Raw genomic sequence first — 12,913 nt, 5'->3', positions numbered from 1 at the left:
CCGGTGACTGAGCGGGAAAAAAAACTTGTGTGTGTATATGTATTTGACGACGCTTCGTTTCCAAGAATTGGCTGAAGCTCGAAGTACGAAGTTTTTTAAGATTGTTGATCGGCGGCTGGCAATACGGCGTTACGATTTCTTAGAGCGGCAAGAAAACACAAGACTTTTGATAATGATTAATTTTTTATTATAAAACTGAAATGTGCTTTGGCGTGCTTAAAAAACTTCGTTTCGCGCTGGCCTCTTATTTCCGATTGACCCGATACTTAAACTCTATTTTCATACGATACTAGTATTCGTTACTCGATATCCGTTACACTTATCGATTTAAAGTTAAAGAACATATGAGTGCTTATTTTTGGCGGTAACCACTATATTTACTTTTACATAGATTATTTGCCTTGTCCGTTAAATGTTCCTATTTGCCTCCAATCTGGAAGGTATCTTTTATTATTCCGTTACATAAAAATGGCCCTAGAAGTTATGTAAATCAAACTTAGGGTATATCAAAATTGGTCTGCTACGCCCTAAACTTTTTGACCAAATTCTACTTCCAAATAAGGCTTTCAGCAGCTCAATGTTTCCTTACAACAGGTTTTGTGAACATAAGTGCTACTACCACCAATCTACTTGAGTTTTCGTCAATGGTAATCCAAGGTTTTCACACAAAATGCAGACTGAGTTTTTTACTGATTTAGTAAAGCATTTGATCTGTAATAACCGTCTTCTAGTTAATAAAGTTAAGCTTGATTGGACCTTCCAAACAATTTCTGAAATGGATTTCCAGTTACTTAACTAACAGAACTCAGGGGTGATTTTCAAGTCGGCTGTTTCCAAGCCAGTATTCGTAACGTCGGGTGTCCCTCAAGGTAGTCACTTGGTCCTTTGCTCTTTAACCTATTTATTAACGATCTTCCTCAGTCATTTAGCATTCCAATATTTTGAATGTATGCTGATGATGTAGCTGTGTCATCATTTAGAGACATGTCACGCGACTTATGCAGACCTGATCTTGATTGCTTTTTTGGTGCAAAATATAATTTATTAAAACTAATTGCTCTAAATGTACGTTATGTCATTCCATAGACACTCGCCTCACATCGTCAAATACTACATGTCAATTGCCTCTCAACAGATTATCGGAGGTTAATCTATGTTAACCAAATCTCTCGTTGTAAAGTTTGACAAGTATGTTTCTCTAACTGTTAGTGAGGCAATTCAAGTTCTCGGCTTTATCAAACGATGGGCTAAAGAATTTGACCCTTACACAACTTAACTACTTTATATATCTCTTGTTCGACCGATTCTGGAATATGGATCTTGTATTTGGTCTCCACAATACTCGAACCACCAGATTAGTATTGAATCTGTTCAAAAAAATTTGTATTATTTGCTTTACGTGGCTTTAACTGGGTTCCAGGTGTTGATCTACCATCTTACTCTAGTAGACTACTTTCAGTTAATCTTCCATCTTTAACTAATCGACGAATCATGCTTGGTGTCATGTTCATGATTAAATTAATTAAAGGGGAAATTGATTCTTCATATTTGTTGGGTCAACTTAATTTCTCGGTTCCTGTTAGGTATACTCGAACTTTTGTTCCCGTACACTCTTAACTTGCACAACTAACTATTTACTGCATGAGCCCCTTCGAGTTCTCTGTGCTGATTATAATAAACTTTAATTCTGTTATCAACACAGAGACCTCAGAGTTTATTACTAAGCGGTGTATCTTAATACTTAAATATTAACAATTAACTTTAATCCAGATCTGATTGGGTTTCTGGGTTTTCCCATCCTGCAACAAATGTGGGTCTGCTTAACACTCCGCAATATTTAAAGGTTTTAAAGAATAAAGATATAATTATAAATTACCTTAATATTTAATTTTTACCTATTTTTCTTGTAAATTGCTTAGATTTGAAACTAATTTGCTGTCGACGCCTTAGTTGAACATTACTAATAATAATAAAATAATAAACCAACAGCTATAATTAAAAGCTTCCGCCGCTGAAATAATGCAATCTAGAAGGGTTTGCCATCAATCAAGAACAAAATTCTGTTGTAAATGCCCAAATAGTCATAGTCGCCATTCGTACTACACATAATAATGAATAAAACTTGTCTGAAATTAATGTTCTATTAGAGTTTTCGATTTTATTTGCTTATATTACAGTAAAACAAATCAATAAATAGTTATTGAAACAATATTCTGAGTGGAGTTATGTCTGTGTTTGGCGGAGCTATATACATATGTTGTTTCAAATCGTAGGTAACCGGCTGTCTTTATTAATTTTCCATAATTACATACTTTAAGTAGTCTCATACAATTGAACTTTGAACTTGATTCATATGTACGCATGTTTAAATTGCGCCAATTTCATTACTAATTGAAAAAGTATGTATGTATGTACATATGAATCAGTGCACACTTGCATATACATACATACATGTTATTTTGACTTTACAGATATTTGTTGATTAATCGACTATTTTTATTTGTTTAATTTAATTGCAATTTATAATTCCGTTAATCATATGCTTCAATAATCGATAAATTAATATTTTTCGCACTACCAGCGAGAATCCTCGCTAATCTGTTTCTGTGTCATATCAGTCAATCATATACCGGCTGAAGAGTTATCAGTGCTTAAATAACCTCTGAATTTCCCGCATCAGGAAATAAAAAGTTAATAATGAAAAATTAAAACAAATTAATCTATATATGTATTCAAAATAAAACTTATTGTGCCTTGAAGGCCATAAGGTGGTGTTTGTAATTAAAAACCTTCTTGGATATCAATAAATTAATTTTAATATGCTGCCAGCTGAAATTCACATCTGAAAATGAAGCGTATTAGAATTACAGTAAAACGTGATTTTTACACACATTGAAAACAACAAATACAAACAAGTGATCTGCCGTTATATTATTTTATTTTTCACCACACTGGTTTTGACCAGTGCAATTGGAATTATTCAACACTATTTGGATAAAACGGATTGCAATCGAACCATTATTCATACTGACATAATATTCTAATTGGAATCATTTAGTGAAAGTTTTATTCAGCACTATTTGTATAAAACGGATTACCATCAAAACATTATTCTTATTGACATAACATATATATAATTTAATATAATTTAACACTCACCTCAATTGTCATCAGCCAACGCTACTATAAGATGAGATTTCCTATAATACTACACTTTACACGAAGGGTGGGGGGATTATTTTCGAATCCCATTTTCGAACGTTAATGATTTTCAGTTAAGTTAATTTGTCAAGTTGACGAAAACGAAACTTAATTAATTTAATAGTAACATTTATAGGACAACCATACGCGTATTGAGACGTCAGTGCTTGTCGAAAGTTAATAATTAATTCTCGACAAGCACTCTATGACGTTTTGATAATACATGAATACTTTATTTGTAGAATCGAGAATATCAGGGCCCACATACATTTTTTAGCATTCTTTAAAACAATGCTTAGTGAAACCATCGATATTCTCGATTCCATCAATTTGTGCTTTGTATTGAGCTATTGTTTTGAAAGATTTTCCAAAGAATTTTTTTTTTTGTTTTTTAAACTTTGCTGTTTTTATTGAGTCTTCTCTTAAATTGAGACTAACAATAAGTATAAAAATCTTATAACTAAACATTATCTAACAGTTTCTCTAAACTGTTTTAGGATTGCACGTTCCTAGATTCTATCGCTGGTTGGTTGTCGTTACGACGCAGAGCGGAGCGGCTGCACAGCTTGTTAGCCCTCGCGCGAGGGGATTAGGATGCGAAGTAAGCTTGCTGTAGTATTTTACCTTGTGTTCAGCTATTACATCTATGACTGGTTGAATATTTAGATCTTTCTGTATGTTTTCGTTTCGAACGTACCACGGTGCCACGGTGCTCTGGACAATATCAATGTTGCTATTGCTAGCGTTCCCCATTGTTGGGAGCCATAGGTCCAGATGGGTTTAAGTACGGCATTGGTAAGCAGGATTTTCGAAAAATCTCTTAATATTCGTGTACTCACTCTCAATACGTGAAAGGTACTTCGTGTCTTTCGCAAGCCGAAGGCTATTTGCTTTCATCTCATCGAGGAAAGGCTCGAATGTCTTGTAATCGAATCTCGAAGTCTACCATTTGTCCTATATATTCATGTACCATATATTATTAAGATGCGTAAAACAATAGAGTCAATATAACTATCGGACGATTTAAAACAAGTTCTGCGCGGTCAATACCAGCTAAATTACTAGCATTGCCATCAGTTATAATGGCAATTAGGTCATCTTTTCTGCCTGATTGTAAGATCTTTTCAATGGTTAATTCTAAGACCGAATTAAGTTGGTAACTGGTCGGATTATCTGTGGCATGGATGACGTTTTAACTTTCCCGGCCCTTTATGTTTATTGATCAACAACAAGAACGAATATTTCCAATCGAATAAATCGAGTGTGTTTGTGGGCGATGTGTGCGAAATAACAAACTACATGTCAAAATGTGGAAAGGAATAAATTAATTTTATTTAGATTTATCTCGTATTTTACAAATATTTATAATTTATATTGACTACTTATTTCTAATTTATATTAAAATATCATTTATTTCATGTTCATATTTTGGGAGCTCTGATATAAATCGAAAAATCGCATCGAAAACAAATTAATACAAAATGTTACAAATTTAATCTAGATACAGTAAAATTAATACAAGTATTATAAATAAGTATGAATGAGCAAATTAATTTCAAAATCAAAATAAAAGACTTAATATATAAGAATATATAATATATAATAATACAACAATATTAATTTCTACATAGATATATGTGCCTTTTCTTCTTATTCATAATTTAAATAATCAGTGAAGCTTCCGCCTAAGCGTAAATGATCCGATTTCTAACCAAAAAGCTACAATGTTGTTCCGGCGAATTCAATATTGATAAAATGTTCGGGATTTTGCAGTGCCATTTCTCAAAATGCAGTACGTGGTCCATTTAAAATCCCGAAATGTTCCTCTGCAACCTAACCTTAATCCGTTGAATTTAAAGTTTGTATACTTACTCAGTAGATGGCGCTGTCGTCAATTAACATTTTTCAAAAGATATTGCGATAGCGCCATCTATTGCGTTCGAAGCAAAAACAGCTTTCAACCTAGAAAACTGTAGCCAGCTTTCAGGCAGCCACTTTGAATTAGATAAACATAAAAAATTTTATTTTAAATTACAAATAACAACTATGAAATGTATATATTTGTAAGACTTAAGCTATTATGCTTATTTGGATATATGATGATATCATATATATTTTTTTCTACCTAGCCTTTTCTACATAGCCAAGTCCGTTATTCAGATTGTCTGCGCATTCAATTATATTTCAAAGACAGAGTTCGTTTTGCAATTTTAAATTTATCCCCCTACGTCCACGTCGAAATATTAACTGTTTTAAAATCAGCACAAACAAATCTTAATTTATTTTCGACCAGGGCGAAATGTGCTTTTCTGTATGTTTTTGTTTTGCCACTTGCTAGCCAAAGTGTGTTTAAAGTTGGGTGCGTCCAACCTTCTGTTTACCATATACCATATTTACTGTCGGTCAGTTGATGGGCAATCCTTCCAGCTTCTTTGGCTTATTACTGGTGCTGCTCTGGTTTGCTGCATATGGAATTTCTTATTCGCACTTGAGGCAGTGAATTTACTACTTTGCGTCACAGACATGCCAAAGATTAATAATTCAAAAGTACATATTGTTTATGAAAACAAACAATGCTCGAGCCCCAGATAGAGATGCCAACACATGATAAGCGTTAAATTTTATGAGTTTGATGAAATTTTCAACTGGCAATTAACGTGATTGCAAATTTAATTTGTTGCCAAAGACACATCAATACAAGAAAGAACTTGGTTAGAATGCCGAGTTAAGTTTTGACAATCTTTTTTCACATTGTACGATTTGCTCCTAGCAACAAATTATGACAACATAATCAGATGTGTTGCCGAAATCTTCTTAATCCTGTTAATCCTTAATCCGCAGCTTAACCAAAAATATGATAAATATATCGAATTGAAATGAATATATATATGCTATGTAGTATAAATACAATATAATTTTCAACAAATATATATCAAATCGTGTATTAATATTTGAATCTATACGTCTCTGCCATATAATTATCAATTTAAATTTCCATGCATATATGCAAATATAAAAGCTAAAACATATTTATTGCTGCATCATATCTTAGCGTAAATGCAATTCAACACATGTCCATATGTATATATATGCTCTGCTTCTCACTCTCTTTCTCTCTCTATATCTATATTGAGCATGTGTTATGCTCTTTAAATCAATTATCCACAAAATATAAATAAAATTATAGTGGAATATAGCAGCGCAAAATTGCAATGCAAACAGATCTATGGAAAAATATTCATATAAAACACTTTCGATCACTGACAGCGTTCGACATATCGATATATGTACTTATATCTGGGCATCATATTGGTCAAGTACAAATGTCAAAATTATAGTGAAGTTTGCCGGTGTCGGTACAAGTTAATTTATTTAGTCAAGTCGGTAAGTTATTTTTCATAATGGATGCAATAATTAGTGAAGTTTAAGCACCAGTTCCTACCTTTAGCCTAATGGAAATTTTGGTCATATTGTAGCAACAACTGAATTATCGACAAATCCAAATGGTATCGATAATACCAAAGTCATCCAAACTTATGAAAAAAATGTATGATAAATTGTCAAACTGTCGAAAATTAAAAAAGGTTGATCGAAAAACTAAAAATATATAAAAGCACTCCATAGAAAGTGACATAAATATCCATTAATATCGATTCATTTTCTGCTCAATTTAACTTGCGCGTATGATCAGCAACAGATAAAAATGTGATATTTTCACTAAATATCTATGAAAAATATTTAGAGCATACCAATGGAAAAATACATGTTATTACATACACATAGGAAATGTGTCTTAAAAATGTTTATTGGCTATTGCCAATTATTATTTTTTAACTTAAGGGACTTAATGCAATAATGATATAAAACCGAACGAATTTTACTTTAGAGAAGACCTAAACTATAAATGGGGGTTGCGGAGTTCGGAGTAAGGGGCGAATGGGCACTTGTGTGCCATGAATTTGTTTTAGCCAAATAGTCCTATACTTGCTGTATAGACTGCCAATCATAAAACATTAGTTGAGCACAACAATCGGAAATGTTCAGCTTCCCCACAAGGAGGGGAATTTATTTTTTGTGGCGTGGGTGCGTGGTAAAATCAACACGCAATTCCTACTAAGCAAATGTACTTGCAAATAAATGTGCTGGCAGAGAAAATCTATTCCGCTCACTTGCCACCTCCGCCTCAACTGCCTAGGACTAGTGCACTTGAAGCTGCCGACCGCCCGCCGGCCGACCACGCTGAGAGATCTGTTGGGAATGGACGTCACAGGTATTAACCTGTGATGCAGGCGGCTCGAAATGAAGATATTTCACCTTTTCTTGGCAGGCATGACGTTAGGGCCAGCGAGTGGCACACGCCTACACGCAAGCACATTGATTACGTCACAGATTGATCGACGCCACCATCATAGATAGCGTGCCACTCCACCTCTGGCAACTCGTTTATTTGCATTCAAAGATTTTAGGCAGTCAATGAGAAGCTAAATCTATTTTTGGTCGATTGCACGAGTTTATATCTCATGCTCGGCAACGTAAACAAATAAGCCTCACATCAGTATATATGTTATTTACTTATACAAATGTATGTATATGTTCGTTCCACTCAATCACAATAAACACGAGTAGTCGAGTAGTCGGGAAAATTTATAGATTGCATCTGAGGACTTCAGTGCGTTAAATTAATTGAAAATGATTGTTTAATCGGAATAGCACTGATTCGAACTGGTCGAAAATTCCGCTGATTACAGTCGGTTAATTCTCAGAAGACAAGTCTAGCAGTGAAATATGAATATGTTGAGCAGTCGAAATCATTTATTTTTCTTGTTAAAGCCAAAAAGTATTGATAGCTTTGAACAGTAGTGCCGTGAATTTCAAAGAAGTACTTCTCTCCGAGAATTAGCATGAATCTAGAAACGCGAGCCCATATCGAGATACGCATTAATGGCTTCGAAAAAGGTTGCACGTGTCCTTGCATATAAACGCAGGATCAACGCATATGCTTCCTGCAGTTAGCCTCTCTATTCTGTCTCAACCCAAAAACCTTGCAAGAGACTCCACAGCGCGGAGCTCTACTTGCAATCTCATGGTGTGCGTGCAGTTGCGACTAATCCCTGTTTTAGTTGGACGGCTCCGCCGAGGTCGCAGTTATCCTGGTGGACAGCGGAGGGGAGGGAGTGCCACATTGACATGGCTAAGGCATTGGTGTGCATGATGCGACAGATTTTGTTTGCCAGCTCGTTTTTGGCGTAAACAAATTACTAAGAAAACAAGGGCTTGCCTCCCCTTCTCTTGCAGCACACAACCGCTCAGTGTACAATGTGGATGACTGTTCGTTCAGTACCATAATACGCTTAATTTCTCATTGTAAGCAAATGGACGGCAAGCTGATTCGCAGCCAGTGGGCAGGCGGCACGACCAAAACTACGCAGGGTAAACACCAGGCGTTCACTCTCTCCGAGCCTTCCCTTCCCTCTCTGACTCTTTCTAAATGCGTAATCGATGCGTCGTGTCCTTGATTCCAAAACTCGACATAATGACTTTTGATTACAGCGCCATTAAGCGCTGCCGTGCTCCTTGCACATCTGTCTGTATTCGCTTTGGGTTTCGCCAGAACAACTACCGAGTCATGTTTGCAATGCCCTGCTCCACAGTATGTCGTCGACTTGTGAATATCACCCACTGTGTGTTGGATGAGCGGTATTAGAGCAATCCAATTCAATCCATTCAAATGGATTGGCAAATTGCTGGTCGCACACATACGCACACGCATAAACATGCATACGCATACAAGCAAAAGAATTAGTGCGTATAAAGCGAGCACTTCAATTACGGTAATATAATGTCCTTGCCACACCTATCCCCCGTTAAGTGATTCTCCCCTCACATTAACTGAGTTGTGTTTTTTTAAGTGACATTCTCCCATTCACTCTCTCTCTCTCTCTCTCCGTGTCTATCCAATCTTGAAAAGGCTCTCTGCCTTTCTTTACGGAGTTCACTTTCTTGAAATTGTTTATTGGCATTGTTTGCATCATTTGCATTCCTTGATGCAAAGGCCAAGGAGTGGAGCTGGCGCTCGAGCCCACGACCCCATAAATTAGGCAAGTTTTTCAATAAACTACACACGTTGCGTATACGCCGCATCACTCACTCAGGCATCAATTTGCGGCCGTCTGCCTGCTGCTGTTGCTACTTGACTAGAACGAGGGCGTGGTGCTGCACCCAACCCAGTTTGATGGACAGCCAAGGCGGCGCCACGCAAATCAACGTCAATTTCAAAATGCATTCGCCATGTTGCACAGGTCGCGACTAGCGAGCATTTGGGGCAAATAGAAAGACGGAGACACAGACAGATTGAAGGGGGTGCAGCTTACCTTTGAGGGAGACCTTTTGCCACCTGCACTTTGCGCAATTCTCGCATAATTCCTCATGGGCTTCGACCAAAAATACAACTACGACTACAAACAAGAGCGGCATTCATTTGGACTTGGTAATGTGCATGGAATCTTCACAAAAGTTTTTCGCTTCGTGATTTCTTGGAAGCTTGGGAGAGGAGGTTGTTGCTTGCTTCTTAGTGGCAGGCTTAGTTACATTTCCAAGGTTTTTATGCTGCTTTTTGTTTTAAACACACTGGCATGCAATTGCAATGGTGACGTTTCGAGCAAAGTCCTTTTTAGCTCCTTTACAAGTTTGCAAACTTTCTGCACTCGCTTGCTTTATCTCAAGGCTTTTGGCATCAAAATCAATTTAAGATCTGGCGCTAAAAGACACCGAAAACTTGTTTACGATAAGTACTACACTTGAGTGAAGCATGCTAATTACTGCTATTGAAATCACGAGAAATTTTTATCCATCAGTTGGGTTGGGGTGCAGGTTGGTTTGACTTGGTCTTGGGTGGTGGGTCAATTTAAATCCCGTGCTCGTGATGATTTTGAAAATTAAATTAGATTGTCAATTTTAATATAAATATTTTTAGTTATTACTATTAAATTAGATTCTGCATTTTATTAGTTATTACTACTAAAAATATTAAAATTGAGAATCTTATTTCATTAATTATATTAGCCATAGGTAAGTTAACGATTAATTGAAAACTATTCATATTGAATTATTTTTATTAAAAAAATATTTAAATTTTGAATTAAGAATCATTTTGCGTAACATTTGTAAAAAAAGTTTGATGGAAAAAAATAAATGTGCATATGTAAATTATTTCTAAGTAGCATTTAGTTATTTTACATCTAGTTATTTAACAGCAATTAAAATAAACAACAATTAGAAATATAATAAATTTGTATATTCAAATAGAGATATTGAAAATATGTGGGCATACAATCTGGAGTGCAGTGAAAATACATATTCTTTCTGACATATGGAATAGAATAAAGATTATTTAGTGTTTGCCACCAAATTATGTTCGGGTGAGTTGAAATGGATCCCAGAAGAATATTAAAGGTAACGGATTAGTCAATGATGTCGGCAGATTAGAAAGCAAGCAGTAGTAAAGGAGATTAGAAGAAACTAAACTTACATATAAATACTAGGCAGAGGCACAAGTTATGAGACCGTCTAAAGTATTTCTCGGACTCCACATCTAAAGTAGAACCCCTGTAAAACTGAAAATTTTGACACTGTAAAATATTTAACAATGGCACTTGTGGATGCTAATCCAGAGGGCTTCTGAACTTCAAGCACAGCACTTGGTAAGCTGCGGGAGGAAATTAATATTTATGCGGTAAAAGCAGAGGGGTACAATATCTAAAATGACATGGGTCATAAATATAATAAATGTGAGATTTGGCATAAGTTTATACCGTTTTCGTTTATATCCCCTTAAAAATATCCATCACTTATGAAATCTTTGTAATTTCATCAGTAACCAATCACCAGCTTTACAATTACCGCCCATACAAGAAGACATAGGAATGTCATAGTAAATTCACCAACAGACGGTTGATTTGTTTCTTATTTTAAAACATGGACTTGGAATTTGAATGTTTTTGCTTAAAAAAGGGTATATGAAGTTGCGCAAATGTATACAACAGGGAGAAGGAGGCGTTGAAGATCCTATAAAGTATTTTTTAACAGGAAGGCAAACTGATTCAATTGAAAAACAGACTCTCAGAAACTATAAAAGCTAGAGCAGCCATAGTTGGTATGTATGTGCTCCTATACTCGCTTCTATTTTATTTTGTTTAATTTCCTTCCTGCGACTTATGCCAACTATATTTAACGGAAATAAATAAATTACAAAAACGCTCACTCATATTCTTGACCCGAAGCCGAAAACGAACGATCAGATAAATAGCTTAGGTGTTATGCATATTTCAATTTTCTATATACATATATCAATATATATATATATATATACATATTTCAATTTCTATATGCGCTTGCTGACGTCGCTGTTGACGCTACAGAGATAACACACAAAGTGTTTATAAAAGTTGGTTGCGTCCAACCTTAATGCGTTTACTTGTTTGAGTCTATAATTGATACTGAGAGGGGACCGCTTAGGCCATAGAGGGTAGTTAGTTTCTCTATCTCTCTCTTAAGTAGCTGATGCTAAACAATGCTGAAACTATAAGTTTTTCAAATTAGTCATATTTATAGCAAAGGGAAATGCGCTTACATTCGTATTATATTGATTTTCAGGGGAGCACACCCATCACTCTCAGGAGAACACACGCGCATAGAGAAACCACCTGCCGGCAAGTGAAGCCGAGAGGAAAACAAAAACTGCAGCAGCCTCAAATCACACCTTGCGTCCTGTCTGTCCCCCTTTTTCAGCGTCTTCTTCCTTAAGCAGAGTCTGTAGATGCTGGTATCTTGGCAAACAGAGTCCTTGGCTTACATATGCATTGTGCACACACATATGCATATGTATGTGTGTGTATATAGAGACGGAGGACGCGCTATCAATTCAATCGCAATCGCAAACGCTGTGCATCGGTTGTCTGTTTGTGAGCTCAACTCAAATTACCATTTCGATTCAGTTTTTAATGAGATTTGCCAGCGTTCATCTGGCACAGCTACTGACTGCAAAAGGAGCGTGCCTGTCCTTGCTTCTGTCTGTCTGTCCTATGTCCTATGTTCTCGGTACCGATTCACTTTCAGATTCTAGTTCGCATTGTTTGCCGAGGCAACGCGAGCGTTGGCTGTTGGCACGAGTTATGGACTTGTAATATTATTTTCCGCCTGTTAGTTTGCTTAGCCCGGCAGCTGCGGCACGAGGCTGCCCTTGCAACAAGGACGAATTCAGCTTGTCGCATTTAGCATGCAGCATCGCTGCATCTTATCAGTTATGCATCTAATTCTTTCAACTGTAACTGTAGTCAAAAAACTACAGTCTCTCTTTCTCTCATTCGCCGATTATCCTACGCCTGTGGCCGAAAGGTTTTACAACAGCAACGCGTCCTTAATGTTGGTGGCACAAAATCAGTGAACTAATTAATTCCGTGCACCGATAGCAACCTGCCTTCCCCCGGCAGGGTCCCTGTTTATTGTTGTGCCACTTGTGAAGGAGCCTGCGCGTGCTCTGACCCATTAATGTCTTTTACATACAGCAGCAGCACACACAGCATGAGCATCGAGGAAGTGGCAAACTCGCTTCATTTGCCCATGATAAACTGCATCCAAGAAGGTTAACAACAACAACAACAACAACATTAATAAAGACCCTCCCTGCCCCTGGTCTGCTCAGCAAGAACCTCAG

The sequence above is a fragment of the Drosophila busckii genome, unplaced genomic scaffold, assembly GCF_011750605.1.
Source record: "Drosophila busckii strain San Diego stock center, stock number 13000-0081.31 unplaced genomic scaffold, ASM1175060v1 chrUn_07, whole genome shotgun sequence".
Taxonomy (NCBI): Eukaryota; Metazoa; Arthropoda; class Insecta; order Diptera; family Drosophilidae; genus Drosophila; species Drosophila busckii.
This window is presented reverse-complemented; position numbering follows the sequence as displayed.